Below are 14647 nucleotides of genomic sequence, written 5' to 3' on the forward strand. Positions count from 1 at the left end.
CAGGTGCCAAAAGAAATTTTGATTTTTTTTTTTTTTTTACAATTTCTTATATATATATATATATATATATATATTAAAAGTCAAAGTTAAGAGAAAATTCAATTAGATTTCAAAAAAAAAAAAAAAAGATTCTCAATTTTGCACCACGTGTCCCATTTAATTTTTAATTTTTGTACCAAGAAAAATTGAATGTAAAAATTGAAGAGTCCAAATCCAAATATAAATTCTAAAATTTATATATATATATATATATATATATAAAATAAGAAACTATTACATATATATAATGAGAAACTATTACATATTTTAGGATGGACAAAATTTAGATACAGTACTTGAGTTCTATTCCTTAGATTCCCTCTTAAGATTCAACTATTTGCCCTTTTAGAAAATACATATTTTATAAATGTATATTTTAAGAAAAGTGTAAGCTAATGTCATGTATAATTTGAACCATATAATTGTGATTTTTTTTTTAATAACAATTGTGATTTAAAAAAAAAAAAAAACTAGTATTAAAACAAGTTTCTTGATATTAAAACTTGATTTATTAACCGATTATTATCCTTTCACTTGCTCTCACTAGGGGTGTGTGTGTTGCGGCCTACAAAGTACAAAGTGACTCAATTCCTCTCAAAGTGAGAGATCAGTTCCAACATCTCCCACTATGTTCAATGATAATACGTCATTTCTTTCACTTTCGTTCTTTCTCTCTAAAAGACTCATCTTTTCCAATGTAACAAAACCATCCTAGACCTCTCTAAACTCAGTCGTGTCACAGAGTGTTAGGAGCTTTACTTGTTGCTGATGATGGCATAATGAATGATGGTGCGTAGGCAACATTAGGCCAGTCACTTGACTTCATGTTTTCTCAACACATTGATGGTTCCTCGTGCCAGATTAGTAATGCTCCTAAGGGCTCTTCAAGGAGGACATGCCCAACCTCCTTATTCGAGTTGGAACAATGAGCAGGGCATTGAGCTGGTGGGTGTTGCCTAAATGCATGGACAGATGCTAGTTAGCTGATGATAGTTACTTAATGTGTGCTACATGTGAGCATGTTGTGTGGGTTGTGTTGGCTGATGGGGGATAGCTTAGGACTAGGCCAAACATCTCAAAATGTTTTATTCAGACGTTGTGTGGGCTGCTAAATGGTGGGCAGAAGCCCTATGATCTGCTAAGACATGGGCTATGCATGTGCTGATATGCAAGAGCAGTTACGAGGCAATTACCAAGCAATTTTTGGTTTTCCTAATGTTCAAACCTGCAATGTAGGTGTTGAAAATGTGGAGAGAAAACCAAGACAACATCAATTCAAGGTGTCCTAAGTCAGATCACAAGTGGTAGATTATCCAAGACCTATGCAATTACTAGGCAGTAACTGCCATAATAGTTATTTCTGTGTATATGACCCTAATGTTGTTGGGGGTGTCAATAGCAGAGTGTATTTTGCCTTAGGGAAAATTATGTGTGTTTCTCCAGGCTTGTAAAGGGTTTTCTTCATACTTGAATTAAGTAATAAAGATTAGGGGTGGGTTCCCTGTAAACATAGTGTGTGTGTGTGTGTGTGTGTGTGTGTGTGTTTATCCCTATATAATATGTTCTAAGTGTTTCCTGTAGTGTGTGTGTGTATGTGTATGGTGTTGGTTGAGACTAAGTTAGGGACTTAGGGTCATCAAGGTTGCAATATCTTCGAACACCAAGGCAAGAGTGGCGGTCTTGGAAACCATACTTGGGATTTCTACAGAAGGAGAACAACTTTTTGTGTGTGACAGATTGGATGCACTTTCTACATAAACTTTAGTGGTGAAGAATGAACTTTCTGGACAAAGGGATGTTGTGTTGATACGTGTTGAAGAGTTGGCTACTGCATTGGATGTCCATAGCAGTGCAGCAAGAGAGACACAAAGCCAACTTGAGACAAAAATTTCCTTGTTAAAGAGGGCAATTTGTGATCTTCCTAGAAAGGGAAAAGTGGCCACAAAAGTGAAGGTGTTTGAACTAAAACACTTTAATGGTGCTAGGAGTGCTAAGGATTTGGAGAATTTCCTTTGGGACATAGAGCAATACTTCAAGGTTGCTAAGGTACCTGATTAAGAGAAGTTGACTGTCACTAGCATGTATCTTTCAGGAGATGCCAAGTTATGATGGAGAACTTGTGTGGAAAATGATGCAGATGCTAGTAGAGGGAAGATTGACTCGTGGGGTACCTTAAAGAAAGAATTGAAGGATCCGTTCTTGCCTACAAATATTGCTTGGGTTGTAAGAGACTCCTTGAAGAAATTGAAACACACTGGTATGGTGCAAGAGTATGTCAAGACATTCAGTTCTTTGATGCTTAATATTAAGAACACGTCTGAAGAGGACAAGTTTTTCAATTTCATGTCTGTGTGGTAGCTTTGGGCAGAGTTGGAATTACAAACTACCCTAAGTGTGAGAAGTTTAATGTCATTGTTGCTGAAGATGATAGAGGGCAATTTGATGAAGAAGTTCCCAGCCATGTGAACCTTTTACAATTGCTGAATGCACTTAGTGTAGGAGGTAATTCTAAGGGGTTGTCTTATGGTCGAGTGGAGATGAACAGGAATGGGGCTAAAGCTATGCTTGATACTGGTACTACCCACAATTTCTTTGCTGATCGTATGGTCCAACAACTTGGTCTAAATGTGAGTAAGTGTCCAAGTAAGATCAAGGCAGTGAATTCAGAGGCAAAACATGTTTCTAGAATTGCTTTTGGTGTGAAGTTTAAGGTTGGGAAGTGGACAAGAAAGGTGAATTTTTTAATCATGCAATTGGATGATTTTGATGTAATTCTGGGTGACATTAAGTGCGAGAAGCTCAATGTCATTGTTGCTAAAGATGATAGAGGGCATTTCGATGAATAAGTTCCCAGCCATGTGAACCCCTTACAATTGCTGAATGCACTTAGTGTAGGAGGTACTTCTAAGGGGTTGTCTTATGTTCAAGTGGAGATGAACGGGAATGGTGTTGAAGCTATGCTTGATACTGGTGCTACCCACAATTTCGTTGCTAATTGTATGGTCCAACAACTTGGTCTAAAAGTGAGCAAGTGTCCAAATAAGATCAAGGTAGTGAACTTTGAGGTAAAACCTAATTCTGGAATTGCTTTTGCTTTTGATCATGCAGTTGGATGATTTTGATGTAATTCTGGGAGATGAGTTCTTTGTGGAAGCAAGGGTTGCCTTGTTTCCATTCATTAGGGTGAAGCTTATTTTTTTATGAGAAACAGCCCTACTATGTTCCTACTAGATATGTGACAGGAAATAGGAAGACTAGCAAGGGGAAAGAGCCGATGGTGTCATCCATGCAGGTTGAGCATGGGCTAAAGAAAGGGGAAATGACTTACTTGGCTACAATGATTGAGGTCAAGCAAGACAAGTTTGTTGAAGATCCAAATGTTGTTGCTAGACTGCTAGAGGAATTTGGTGATGTAATGTCACTAGAATTACCTAAGACCTTTCCACCAAGGCGTGTTGTTGATCACAAGATTGAGTTGGTTCTTGGTTCAAAGCCTCTTTCGAAGGCTCCATACAGAATGCCTCCTATGGAATTGGCTAAAATAAGGAAGAAATTGTCTAAGTTGCTAGATGCTGGTTACATTCAGACCTCCAAAGCTCTTTATGGTGCTCTAGTTTTGTTCTAAAAGAAGTAAGATGGCTCGCTATGAATGTGTGTGGACTATAGAGCCTTAAACAAAGCTACGGTGAAGAATAAGTATCTGGTGCCTTTGATTCAAGACCTATTGAAAAATTGTGCAATGCCACTTACTTCACCAAACTGGACTTGAGATCAGGCTATTGGCAGGTGAGGACTGTGAAGGGGATGAACCAAAGACAGCTTGTGTAACTCGGTATGGTTCCTATGAATTTCTAGTTATGCCTTTTGGTTTAACAAATGCCCCTACTACATTCTGCAATTTGTTGAATGATGTATTCTATGAGTTTGTAGACTGATTTGTTGTGGTTTACTTAGATGACATAGTAATATATAGTGAGTCCTTGGAGGATCACTTGGAACATCTTAGAAAGGTCTAGATTAAGAGAACATCAATTGTATGTTAAGAAAGAGAAGTGTGAGTTTGCCCAACAAGAGATTAGGTTCCTAGGGCATAAAGTCAGTAAAGGTCTTATGAAGATGGATGAGAGGAAGGTGCGGTCTATCCTTGATTGGCCTCCATCAATCAAAGTGACTAAGTTAATGTCTTTCCTTGGATTGGCTAACTATTACAGGAAGTTTGTTCAAGGATATTCCAAGAAGGTTGATCCTCTTACAAATTTATTGAAAAATGACAAGAAATGGGTGTGGACACATGCATGCAAAGAAGCTTTTAAGAAGCTTAAAGCTATTGTGTCAAGTGAGCCGGTGCTGTGTTTTCCCGATTTTGAGTTGCCCTTTGAAGTCTATAGTGATGCTTCTGACAAAGCAATCAGTGGTGTGTTGGTGCAAGAAAAGCATCCAGTTGCCTATGAGAGTAGGAAACTAAATGAAGAAGAACAAAAGTGTTCAACACATGAGAAAGAGATGATTGCAGTGGTGCATTGTTTGCTAGTATGGAAAGTGTATCTGTTGGGGCCTAAGTTTATGGTATAGACTGATAATGTGGCTAACACCTTCTTCAGCACACAAAAGAAGCTATCCCTTAAGCAAGCTAGATGGCAATAATTGTTGCAGGATTATGATTTTGTGTGGGAGCACAAACCTAGCTAGCACAACCAAGTAGCAGATGTACTTAGCCGCAAACAAGTGCAAGAGTATGTTGCTTCCGTGATGAAAGTTGAATCAAATTTTGTGAAAAGGATCAAGGAAAGTTCAAAACTTAATGCTACCTACCAGAATTTTGGTGCAAGATGTGACTGCAGGCCTAGTGCATTGCTACTAGCTTGAGAATGGGTTATTGTATGCAAAGGGTGGCAAGTTGTATGTATGGACACAACGAGGAGTAGCCACCTAGTTTTTGCAATGGCCTAGGAACCATTTATGTTCTCTTGAGGAAGGACCTTTTTGATCTTACTACCAGAGTATGGGTTCGGAGTTTAGGTACGGTTTTGGGAAGGTGTTAGGTACCAAAAACCGCCAAACCCTAGGGTTGGCTTCCTCTCATTGTGTCTTATGTCTTAACCTTATTAAAGGCATATTCAATATTGTATCTATACTCACACACACACACACTAGCATACATCTAAGCATGCAACATGACATCAATCATCCCCAAACCTAATCATTCATCTATCATGGCATATCACAATCCAAGCCTAGTATACACTTATCATGGCATCTCATATCAACTTAGCATTCATCTAACATTATGTCATCATATCACATCCAAAGCATGTAAACAGTTAATCAAGGTAGAATATAGGCAGCAAATAATCATGGTATCATCATGGATCATTGGAAAGGATTAAGAACACAAACATGCTTATTCAAACCACCATATCATATTTATCAACCCTAAACAAGATTATGTCACACAAAAATGCATGACTTACCTCACTTACCTTGCTGCATCTCAACACCTATGGCATTAATGCATGAACATGTGAATGCGTGTTCATGGCATCAAAACAAAGAAACAAAATATAAACCCTAATGTAATCATGTGAAAGACAAATAAACAACAAACATAGAACAAGGACTAATACCTATAAATGAGGGAACAACCAAAGGCATCGCATGTGAAATAAGCAAAGAAAACAAAGTAGAAATCTAAATTAGGCTTTCTGCACAACGGCATGCACACGTATACAGAGGCCTAGGTGCATGGGCCAGCTACATGCGTGCCCATACTTTGACCAGCACGCATGTAGGATGCATGCGTGCGCAGGCTTGCTTAGAAACCCTAGCGCAAAAATGCAGCAAGCATAGAAAACAAAAAAAATACTTAAAATAATAAATCTAACAACCTAACATGCTTGAAAATACAAAGTGTAAGGACTCAATTCGTAACGACCCAAAATGATACTGGGTTCGCACGTAAAAAAGGCCCAAACAATATCATTTGTAGAGCGTGGGTTTAAAAGGCTAGGCCTTGGTCACCAGACGATGGTTTGCCGTGGTGTTCATACAGAATTAAATCGTGTTCGCTTGAGGAGTCTTTCTCTTGGAGGCGGACTGGGAGGCTCTGGTTCTTGGCCATTTTTCCCAACCTCCTTCTTGGCGAATCGACCTTCACATTATATAGCCCTTCTTGGTTGATCTTAGCCCTCCACTTGTTGATCAGGCAGGTGTCTACTTCAGTACCCGTCCCATCAGCTGCCTCCCCTTACTTTTTGTTAGTTGCGATGATCAAAGTTACCTTGTTCAGGCGTCTTTTCTCATTAATATGGTTAGGACATTGGCGGGTGCATTTAATACGGAGGGGACGTATTTACCTTGAACCAGTTTCGCACCGTACCCCCACGTGGGTCCCATTCTACTTGCCTCTCCTTCAGGGGGCTTTTTGGGGGCAGCCTTCAATGAGATGTTGCTCTTCCCTTTGAAGTCTTGGAGTGCCGAGGACAGGGTCATCCTCGGCTGTGCCCCCAGCATTTCGGCCTTTTCCTATTCGTCCTCGGCAAATACCATCCTCGGTATGGGCCCTAGGCCCTAGTAGAGCATGGGCCGGATCATAAGTTCCCTAGCCCCACATAAAGGCTATCTAAAACTAAGCTATGAAAACATATTAAAACATAAAACAAGCAAAGAAAGTAAGATTAGTAACAAGATTAAAACAGAAAAGAGAGAAAAGAGTTTAGAATTCAATATCTCAAAACAAAAGCTCCTAGGTTTGATTTTTGACCGTTCCCCTCGGTCAAATCTATTCACAATCAATAAAAAAAGTGATTAGTAATCTTAAACTCAAAGATCAAGGCCAAAAAAACCCTAATCAAAAGAAAATTAACTTGAGGATGTTTTGTGAAAAACTTCCACTTTGATTCACTATTTCTAGTGAATTTTAGTGTTTTCCCTTAGGATTTCATGTGATTTGAAAAGGTACCATGTATGGCTATTTACATTGTGAAAATGAAGGTTTGGAACGGCTCCCACACGATGTGGGATTCGTTCCAAACCTCAATCTTTAATGCAAAAAACTTGTCTTTCATAGTTTCTAAAACCCTACATGCGCGTGCAGGTTGATTCCTACGTGCGCAGGTTGGGGATTTCCTTGGCCTTACTTTTCCAAAAATAGATTTATTTGCTCATTAAAAGTTATATTTTTTATTTTAATATTTCTCAAGTTAATTTAACATCTAATCAAGCCTAAACCAACCTTGGCTCTTAGAATTTCAGCATCATTAGGGAACGAGAGCCCAAGTCGTAAAGGGTACAAAATGCGGTGTATACAGTATGTTCCTGGTGGGAAGATCTATAAAGAGTTGCTAAAAAAGACTAATGATCCACAATGGGCAAGACATCCTAGTAAGGAAGGAATGAATGCATTGCTGTCCCGTTCTTACTATTGACCTAAGATGGAGATAGACATTGATTTGTATGTCAAAACTTGTCTTGTTTGTCAACAAGATAAGGGGATAACTCAAAAGGAAGCTAGTTTGCTGCAACCTCTTCTTATTCCAAAGAATCCATGGGTTATTTTTCAATGGATTTCATTACTAGGTTGCCTAAAATGAAGGGGATGGGTTCAATGTTTGTAGTTATCGATTGGTTTTCAAAGAATGTAGTGTTTATTGCTGCACCAAGTACTTGCATAGCAGAAGTGGCTGCTGATCTGTTTTACAGAAATATGGTGAAGTACTTTGGTTTGCCCAAAGATAAAGTAAGTGATAAAGACTCTCATTTCACTGGTTGGTTTTGGATAGTTTTGTTTGGGTTGCTAGGTTCATAGTTGGATTTTTCTACGACTAATCATCCACAAACAAATGGTTAGACCAAGAGGATCAATGTTGTATTGGAAGATTACTTGAGGCACTATGTGACTGCAATTCAGAAAAATTGGCCGAACTTGTTGGATTCAACATAGTTTGCCTATAATTTGCACAAGTCTTCTTCAACTAGGATGAATCTATTTGAATTAGCAATGGGGAAGTAGCCCTTGACTCCTCATGAAATAGCAAAACAGTAGGGGGTAGATGTCCTACAGCATACAAGTTTGCTATGAATAAGCAAGAGTTGATACAAGAAGAACAAGACAGTTTGTTGAAGGCACAACAAAGGATGAAGAAGTATGCTGATAAAGGGAGGAGACCTCTTGAGTTCTAGGTTGGGAACAAAGTCCTGTTGAAGCTAACTTCACAGATTTGGAGGAAGTTTAGAAGTGAAAGTGTGCATTGAGACTTGATTCCAAAGTATGATGTTCCCTTTGAAATTGTGAAGAAAGTTGATAATGTTGCTTACAAGTTGAAACTACTAGAAACATTGGAGATTCACCCAATGATTCATGTGTGTTTTTTAAAGCCTTACCACGAAGATAGTGAGGATTCTGTAAGAATGAGATAAGGCATGCTCCGCCTACTGTCATGGTGTAGTTTGACCATGAAGTAGACATAATTCTTGACAAGAAGGTAATAGGTTATCGAAAGGGAGGAAACATGATAACATATTACTTAGTGAAGTGGAAAGGGGCAACTGAATTAGAAGCAAGTTGGGGGAAGGAATCAACACTATGGTAGTCTGAAAAGGAAGTGAAGGCATTTAAAGCTACCCTACCGATGAGGATGTCGGCTTCTTCTGGTGGGGGTGGTTTGTTAGGAGCTTTACTTGTTGCTGATGATGGCATGATGAATGATGGTGCTTGGGTAGCATTAGGACAGTCATTTGGCTACATGTTTTCCCAACACATTGATGGTTCCTCATGCCAGATTAGTAATGCTCCTAAGGGCTCTTCAAGGGGGACATGCCGAACCTTCTTATTTAAGTTAGAACGATAAGCAGTTTAAGGGAGTAGCATGTGGAAACGCCTTGCTCCATATGATGCCCCAAGGCCATGGTAGAGTAGGGCCATGGTGGGCAGAGTTGGTTTTATTATGGGTAGCAGTAAGTGGTGTTGACCTTATTTGGTGGTGCATAGCATTGGTGGCCTAGTTACCGATTGCTTGTGTGTGGGCTTGGTTGCTTGTGTGCAAGGCAAGGCTGGGCTGCATAAGGATGTGCAAATAGATGTTGTGTGCAAGGCATTAGGCTGGTGAGTGTTGGCTAAATGCATGGACAATTGCTAGTGGGCTGATAGCAGTTACTTAGTGTGTACTGCATGTAGGCATGCTGTGTGGATTGTGCTGGCTGATGGGAGATGGCATAAGCATGGGCCAAACATCTGAAAACATTTATTCTGATGCTGTGTGGGCTGCTGAATGGTGAGTAGAAGCCCCGTGATTTGCTGAGACATGGGTTGTGCATGTGTTGATATACATAAGCAGTTACCAAGTAGTTACCAAGCAGTTTTTGGTTTTCCTGATGTTCAAACTTGCTGTGTAGGGGCTGAAAACGTGGAAAGCAAACCAAGACTGCGTCAGTTCAAGATGTCCTAAGTCAGACCATAAGTGGCAGATTGTCCAAAACCTAGATAGTTACTAGGCAGTAACTGCCATAACAATTATTTCTGTGTATATAACCCTAATGCTGTTGGGGCGTCAACAGTTGAGTGTATTTTTCTTTAGGGAGAATTGTATGTGTTTCTCTAGGCTTGTAAAGAGTTTTCTTTGTACTTGAGATTAAGTAATAAAAGTTAGGGGTGGGTTCCCTGTAAACAATGTGTACGGTGTGTGTGAGTCCCTATATAATCTATTCTAAGTGCTTCCTGCAGTATGTGTGGTGTTGGTTAAGACTAAGTCAAAGACATAAGGCCATCACAGGTAGAAAATTGAGTGAAAAATTTGACCCTGTGACACAGAGGCACGCCACCTGTTCGACACCTGTTCAACTCTATCAATGCCTCACCGAGTCCCGGGTTCTTAGAATTTCATGATTTTTGAGTACTCCTAAAACGGTCTCTTACATGAGGCACAAAACTCTCTTCAGTGCGTTTCAAGGAAAGAATGTGAGAACCTGGACTATTTTGTTAACTAAGGGCACGTTTGGTAGACTATAATAGATACTGTAATGTAATAGCTATTCTTGTGGCATAACTATTCGGTTGTTTGGTTATGTTTTTATTATAATGAATAATTATTCCTTATGAATAGCTATTCTTCAAAATGAAGAATAACTATTCCTTATCAAAAGTACTGAATATCTATTCTTTCACCTTATGTAATAACATTTTTAAAAAATTCCCTAAAAAACCATTAGTTGCCACATCTTCAAAAGGAAAGAAAATAAATTTTCCTTGTTGTTAATTATTAACTCCATTTTGAACACCCTAAAATAAGTGTATTTTAGGAAATTTGACTTAAAAATGATTTAATTACACATTCTTTTTATACTCTACTAAATTGTGGATGCATATTCAGAATTCTATTCCTAAATGGTCACCAAACTAATGAATAGTAATACTTATTACATTCCAACTTAATGTATTACTTGAAATACTTATTCCTATTCCTATGTAATAATCATTACAGTGTACCAAACGTATCCTAAGTATTCCAAATTCAAGCTTGTTGATGAGGCCCGAGTGCTTGTTAAGGCAATGCTTGAGCGGAATGTGGTTTCTTGGAATGCTATGATTAGTGCCTATGTGCAGAATAGTGATTTGAGGAGTGCACGAGGTTGTCGTCAAATTCAAATTATTCAATGATTACTCGCTATTGCCATTGTGGTACTATAAGGGAGGCACATGAGTTATTTTAGGAAATGGGGGAGAGGAATTTGGTGTCTTGGATGGTTATGGTATCCGAGTTTATTGAGATAAGTGAGTATAGAGAAGCGTGGGGTGTGTTTTTGATGATGGTGGGAAGTGGGGTGAGACTGGACCAGGCGGTGTTGGTCGTGGCATTATTAATGGTGATGAGGTTGAATGATTTAGAGTTGGTTGAGACTTTAAGGACACTGACAATCAAGAAGATGTGGTTGTGGGGACTGCCATTTTGGATGATTATACTAGGATTGGTAGTTTGGAGTTTAGTTTTTTGAGATGATGCCAGAAAGGAATGAGTACTCGTGGACCACAGGTCCACAATATAATGATTTTAGCATTTGCACAATGTCATAGTTTGGACAAAGCAATTGCATTTTATGAGAGGGATCCAGTAAAGGGTGTTGCTAAACGAGCGGCTGTTGAAACTGCATATGCTCAAAAGGGGATGATTTATGAAGCCAGACGTGTATTTGATGAGATTACTAACCCCCAGTGTGGTTATACGGAATGCTATGGTTGCTGCGTATGCCCAGAATGGAACGATTGAAGAAGCAAAAGATATCTTTTTGCATATCCCTGTGCAAAATGCTGCTTCGTGGGTTGCCATGATTGAAGGGTTTGTACAGAATGGACATAGCAGAGAAGCTTTAGAGTTGTTTACGGAGCTTCATAGATCTGGAAATGTTCCAATATCATTCCAGTTTTACTAGTGCTCCCTTTGCTTGTTCAAACATTGGAGATGTTGAGGTGCGTAGACAGATGCACTCACTTACCATTAAAACAATGTGTCAATTCAATTATTTTGTAGGAAATGGGCTGATCTCTATGTATGGAAAGTGCAAAAGTATAGGAGATAGTTCACAAGTTTTTAGTACAATGAGAGTGAGGGATATTGTTTTGGAACCCACTCGTTTCTAGGCTTTTGCAGGATGTGGTCTCGTGAACTGCCGTTATTTCAGCTTATGAGCAAGCAGGGCAAGGAGATGTTGCCTTTAAATTGTTCCTTGACATGTTAGCTAGAGGAATGTGTCTAAACCAACTAACAGTTACTATAGCCTCCTCAGTGCTTGTGCATACCTTGGTGCAGCCAAGCTTGGGGAACTAATCCTTTTCCTAGTATACAAATTTGGATCTTTGTGCCTTTGAAAAAATGCCTGACCGAGACATAGTCACGTGGAATGCAGTTTTAGGTGGCTGTTCACAGAATGGACTAGGTACAGAAGCGATTGAGATTTTTGAACAAATGAAAGCCTTGGGGATTTTTCCTAATAAAATCAATTTTATTGGGTTTCTATGCGCTTGTGGCCATGCAGGGTTTTTGGATAAAGGTTGGGCCTATTTTAATTCCATGAGCGAAGATTATGGAATTACCCCTTTGGTTTATCATTATACATGTATGGTTGATCTCCATGGGAGAGCAGGACGAAGTTCTGAAGCTGTAGCTCTCATCCAAAACATCCAAATGTATATGCATCTCAAGGTATGTGGGACACATTTTTTAAAATAAGGCAATCAATGAAAGATAGGGGAGTGAGCAAAGAACCAGGTATCAGCTGGATTCAGATCAAGAACAAGTTACACTACTGCCTTATGGGGGAAAAAAAACATAATGAGATTGGAGAGATCCACTTAACATTGAAAGACCTGTATAGACGCTTTAGATACAAACTTTGTTCTGCCTGATGTGGAAGAGGAACAAAAACAAGCTGAGCTTATCTACCATAGCGAGAAGCTTGCCATTGCCTAATGGATCTTGTGCATGCCAAATGGAACACCAATTCAGATAATGAAGAATCTCTGAATTTGTGATCACTCATTTATGAAATTTGTTTCCAATTTTAGCCACTGCAAGTTTGTTATTCGAGATGGGAGTATATTCCACCATTTAAGGGATGGCTTGTGTTCTTGTGGGGATTATTGGTGAGTTCAGGCACTGAACACCTTCACTTTTAACCAAAGGGTTCAGGAGTTGAAATGCACCACTGTGGGCTTGTTTTCATTTGGATTAAACATCACGCATTTGTGATCTTAGACAAACAAGAGCCTCAAAAATTACGAGTCTGATACTTTGTAATTTAACTAGGAAAATTTGGTATTACTATGTTCTGATTCTGGTTCTGGTTCTGCCAACTATAGAATAGAAGTTAAAAATGACTTATTGAGATATGGGTTTTTTCAAATTTTGGCTTTCCCTTAGCTGAACATTGGTTAGGGGTCCAAGCATATTTTTATTCTTTCTTGTATTGTATACTATAAATTGTTTTTATCCGTTTACCAAAAAAAAAAAAAAAATTGTTTTTATCCTGATGTAATAAGATGAATGCTCCTACTCTTCTCCTCTTCTGCCTATAAAAACTAAACGTTGTAACCTTCAAATTTTTTTTTCTATACACGATGTTATGCATTACAAGAACAAGAAAATGTTAGTTCAAAATTTTGAGGTTGGCTATGAATTTCTTAAAAATTGGGCCAATCACATGTATTCTTTTTTTACTATTCTAATGTAGTGCAAAGATAAGAGACCTAAATATATTTTTGTAATTCTAAAAGAATTCATCCTTGATTATAGTTCCCATGATTCCTTAACTGCCCTTGATTCAAAAAATTTAAAATATAATAGTTACGAAAATATTTGTTTTAATGGCTTATTTGCCCTCCTTACTACTGTAACAATTGCATCCTATCTCAGCTGCATTGCATGCATGCTTTATTGTTGTTATGGTCAATGCTTCCGTTTCCAACAAAATTCTTATTCTATGGCAACTTGGATTACATTTGAAATGCAAGCATTATATTCAGTTCTTATGGCCAAGATTGTTCCAGATTTGCAGAAGACTTCGGCTCATCAGGAAGGGTAGAGGACAACTAGGCTAAAATGATGGTTTGAACTAGATTATCCATTGAACCAGCACAAACAAATACTTGTCAATGAGTGTATTCACTTTAACCCCCAAAGCATAGACTTTCCAAGTTCCATTTCCCTCGCTAGCTCCCATTGTTTTTAGATGTCATCTGAATTAACCAGCTTACTTTCTTCATGTTTCTGGCTTAACTTCATAGTGAACTGTCGAATTTCAAATATAACCAAACCAGCACTAAATAACTGGTGAATCCATCCCTGTGAGTTTGATTGCATCTAGTGCTCCAATGCATATTGCACACGACACAAACATAACACATTTCCAAAAATGACCACTTCATGCCAGTTCACTTAACGGAAGCTTTACTCCATCACAGTCCAATGATTCTACACCAAAAACCAATTGTCATAATCAATGGCATCCCACCCAACCTCTCCCAACTGTCTCAACAGCAGAGACCAGACCAGGAATAGGATCCAATTAGCCTTTTGACAATGAAAGGTTGATTTCTGCACAAATCCCAGCCATGCTTTGCTTCATAAGATGCAAGGTCTATAACAACATTTCCTTACTCAGAAAGAAATGCTAGAAGGCCTGTAATAAAATCCACACAGACAATCCAAAGTTACCCCCATAGAATTGGCAGCAATCAGTTGACTACCAAATCACTCTCACCTGGTATCTTTAAGCATTCCAAAGCCCAAACTAACAGATAATGATGAACTTAAGGAAATTTTAAAAAATAAATAAATAAATAAAAATTGATGAGGAAATGTGTAGCAGTGAAAGCTGACCAAACGCATTCATAAGAACCCTTTTAGTGAAGGAGACATCACAACCAATATTACTGACTAGAGGATACAGTTTTTTGTTAATTTTAAGGAGAGACAGATATGACTAAAGGTTCTCACTATTGCTGATGTTTATATTGGTTCTCAACTCATTTTAATCCAAACGAAAAAGAACAATCTGATTAAATACTCACGGTTGCTCAGTAAGCACAAAGGAACCTAAAGCACTATTATTATGACTTTTT

The 14647-nt window shown here is 38.5% G+C and overlaps 1 pseudogene; it reads left to right on the forward strand.

Annotated features, from left to right (window-relative positions):
- The first annotated feature begins 9949 nt into the window (after positions 1–9949).
- Positions 9950–12824, forward strand: LOC126728110 (pentatricopeptide repeat-containing protein At4g02750-like; annotated as a pseudogene).
- The last annotated feature ends 1823 nt before the right edge of the window (positions 12825–14647 follow it).

Source organism: Quercus robur, chromosome 5 (assembly GCF_932294415.1).
Source record: "Quercus robur chromosome 5, dhQueRobu3.1, whole genome shotgun sequence".
NCBI lineage: Eukaryota > Viridiplantae > Streptophyta > Magnoliopsida > Fagales > Fagaceae > Quercus > Quercus robur.